The following is a 4,206-nucleotide window of genomic DNA, read 5'->3' as shown; positions in this document are numbered from 1 at the left end:
TCCTCTTGGATGCTCTAGACCATGACGCCTAACCGTCTGGAAGAAGCACAGTCTTCAAATGTAACAAGCGTCGGATGCACGCAGGATCAATCTCTTCAGTGATGCTCAATCACTTTGGGTTTGTAGGTGTTTGGGTTTGGGTTTTCCTCACTTGATATTTTCGCTCAAAGTCCTTGGAGGATGGGATGCTCTCAAATGACAAGTGTCAGTTTCTCTCGGAGCAGCCAACCAGCTAGTGGTTGTAGGGGGCGGCTATTTATAGCCTAGGGAGCAGCCCGACATGATAAGACATAAATGCCCTTCAATGATATGACCATTAGGTGGGTAGATATTTTGGGACAGCTGGCGCATAGCACAGCAACGGTCGGAAATTTGAGTATCAAATTCCTCAGGGCTATCATGTTCCTCACTGTGTAGGCAATCCGCACTAGCGAATTCCTAACTCCTCAGTCAGAACAAATTCCTCAGAGAACAGAAGAACTTCGTCTCTGTCACTGAAGAATATGACTGAACTGTATGAGATTTCCAATGGCTTCACTCGAAGGGATTGGTAGGTGTAGGATTTTGAGTTGAGCATCACATGGAAATTTTTCCTTAGTATTTCCTCGACCCCCTTTAACAGTACGGTGTTTCCTATGACTCAAGAAAGGGAAAATGAAACTACGAACACAAAAGTCTTCACGCTTCACGTTCCTCAAATGAAAACCAAGTCTTCAAGGTCACACCAACTTCTTCACTTTCAAAGTCTTCAGAAAGTCTTCAGAAATCCAAAGTCTTCAGTCGAAGAACTTCATTTTTAGGGGTCGACTTTCTGTGTAAATATCAAACTCCTCATAGACTTATAGACCTGTGTACACTCATAAACACATTAGTCCCTTAACCTATAAGTCTTCAATACACCAAAATCACTAAGGGGCACTAGATGCACTTACAATATCATTGAAGGGAATTTATGTCTTATCATGTCGGGCTACTCCCTAGGCTATAAATAGCCGCCCCCTACAACCACTAGCTGGTTGGCTGCTCCGAGAGAAACTGACACATGTCATTTGAGAGCATCCCATCCTCCGAGGACTTTGAGCGAAAATCATCAAGTGAGGAAAGCCCAAACCCAAACACCTACAAACCCAAAGTGATTGAGCATCACTGAAGAGATTGATCCTGCGTGGATCCGAAGCTTGTTACCTTTGAAGACTGTGCTTCTTCCAGGCGGTTAGGCGTCATGGTCTAGAGCATCCAAGAGGAATTGTGGATCGCCGAGTGACCGAGTTTGTGAAGGTTCGGAAGTCACCTGAAGACTTACCATGAGTGATTGGGCGAGGTCTTTGTGACCTTAGCTCAAGGAGAATACGGTGAGGACTAGGTGTCCTGGACTGTGTGTTCAGGACTGTGTGTCCGGGACTGTGTGTCCTCAGGTTTAAATACCTAGCCGCTCCAACCAGATGTACAACTGAGACAGCAGTTGGAACTGGTCTACCAAAGCATTGTCTTCACCAAGCCAACTGGTTCTATTTCCTCAACTCTTTCATTTCCTCATAAATGTGTTGTGCACTTGTTCATATCTGTGTTTGAAGACTTTGACTGAAGAATTTCTCAATTTCCTCAGTTCAATTTCTTCAGTCTGTTTGTCTTCATCCTGTGTTATCCTGTGTTTACGCTTTCTGTACTATGTGCTTGTCTTCATTTCATCATGATGACCAGTTCTCCTTGAGCTAAGGTCACACAGACCTCGCCCAATCACTCGTGGTAAGTCTTCAGGTGACTTCCAAACCTTCACAAACTCGGTCACTCGGTGATCCACAATTCCTCTTGGATGCTCTAGACCATGACGCCTAACCATCTGGAAGAAGCACAGTCTTCAAAGGTAACAAGCGTCGGATCCACGCAGGATCAATCTCTTCAGTGATGCTCAATCACTTTGGGTTGGTAGGTGTTTGGGTTTGGATTTTTCCTCACTCAATGATTTTCGCTCAAAGTCCTCAGAGGATGGGATGCTCTCAAATGACAAGTGTCAGTTTCTCTCGGAGCAGCCAACCAACTAGTGGTTGTAGGGGGCGGCTATTTATAGCCTAGGGAGCAGCCCGACATGATAAGACATAAATGCCCTTCAATGATATGACCGTTAGGTGGGTAGATATTTTGGGACAGCTGGCGCATAGCACAGCAACGGTCGGAAATTTGAGTATCAAATTCCTCAGGGCTATCATGTTCCTCACTGTGTAGGCAATCCGCACTAGCGAATTCCTAACTCCTCAGTCAGAACAAATTCCTAAAAGACCAGAAGAACTTCGTCTCTGTCACTGAAGAATATGACTGAACTGTATGAGATTTCCAATGGCTTCACTCGAAGGGATTGGTAGGTGTAGGATTTTGAGTTGAGCATCACATGGAAAATTTTCCTTAGTATTTCCTCGACCCCCTTTAACAGTACGGTGTTTCCTATGACTCAAGAAAGGGAAAATGAAACTACGAAAACAAAACTCTTCACGCTTCAGGTTCCTCAAATGAATACCAAGTCTTCAAGGTCACACCAATTTGTTCACTTTCAAAGTCTTCAGAAAGTTTCAGAAATCCAAAGTCTTCAGTCGAAGAACTTCATTTTTAGGGGTCGACTTTCTGTGTAAATATCAAACTCCTCATAGACTTATAGACCTGTGTACACTCATAAACACATTAGTCCCTTAACCTATAAGTCTTCAATACACCAAAATCACTAAGGGGCACTAGATGCACTTACAATCTCCCCCTTTTTGGTGATTGATGACAATATAGGTTAAGTTTTCAACGGGGATAAACATATGAAGTGTAAATACTGATATTGAGGAATTTGATTGCAAGATATTGAAGAACTCCCCCTGAAGATGTGCATAGTGAGGAATTTGCTTTTGAAGCAATGCACACTTGAAGAGTAAAATCATGGAAATCTCCGCCTATATCTTGTAATTCATACACGCATTTGACATAATATATGAAGAATTTGAAATGCATGATGAAATATGGTGACTGATGTAATTCAGCATGCGTGCAATAACATTAACGAGGAATAAGCATGCAGAAGAAACAACAAAAGTATCAGGCCACCATAGAGTTTAAGTTTACAACTCAATCCAACAAAGTCATCAGAAGAACGAGAGTTGTAACTTAGAAAAAACGCCCATAAAAGATAGACCCGCTTGAAGACTAACTCAAATTTCTCCCCCTTTGTCATCGAATGACCAAAAGGTTCGAAAATGAGGACTAACGCCCCTGAAGAATATCAAGTTGATGAAGGAGCGCCAGCGTTGTTGGGGTCGTTTGTTGATGTAGGGCTTGCCGCAGTGTCGTCCAAGTCTTCATGCTCGTCGGTGTCACGCGATGAAGAATAGGAGCTGGCCACCAAGGACGGGACCTTGACCTTCTTGTATTTCTTCGGCGGAGGTGCAGACCAGTCAAAGTCCTCCTTGATACCCATTTTCTTCAGATCTTCTGCGCTATAAATGTGCGACAGAACAACCCAGGTGCGGTTGAGGGTTTCATGAAGGTAGTAATGGTTTTTCTTCACTACATTTTGGGTAGCAGTCATGTTGTGAAGAATTGAACCAAACTGACGCTTGACCCATTTGTGATTGTGATCAACCTTCTGGTGAAGACTGAGGAGAAGCTCACGGTCAGTCATCACCCTGGGAGCTGTGCCTTGAGGATTTGGCTTGGTTGCGTTGGCAGCAGAGTCATGGGTGGCAGAGTCATCATTGGTGGAGTAGGATGCAGCCTTGCGAAATTGACCATCCAATGGACGAATGCCTTCATCAATAACAGCAGTAGCCTTGCCCTTTTCATCAGCTGGGGAAAATGTCCGTTTGAGGACTTCAATCGGGGGCAAGTAGCTGCAATGGTTTAGTGTATCAGCTTTGTAGTTGAGTGAAGACCTTGTTCTGATGAATCTCATAATCCATGGAGCATAAGGCTTCAACTCAAATGGTGACATTGCGACATTGGCCAGAGTCCTCATGAAGAAATCATGGAAGTTGACGGGAATGCCATGAATGATATTGAAAAGCAGATTTTTCATGATGCCAACAACTTCTTCTTCCTTCAAGTCGTGGCCCTTGATAGGACTCAATGTCTTCGTCAGAATGCGATAGACAGTCCGAGGCACATATAACAATTCCTTCACAAGGAATTTAGTTCTTGGGGCCTAACCTGGCTTCAATGGCTTCATCAGCACTT

Source organism: Triticum aestivum, chromosome 6D (genome assembly GCF_018294505.1).
Source record: "Triticum aestivum cultivar Chinese Spring chromosome 6D, IWGSC CS RefSeq v2.1, whole genome shotgun sequence".
Lineage (NCBI taxonomy): Eukaryota > Viridiplantae > Streptophyta > Magnoliopsida > Poales > Poaceae > Triticum > Triticum aestivum.
Note: the sequence above shows the minus strand (reverse complement) of the source record.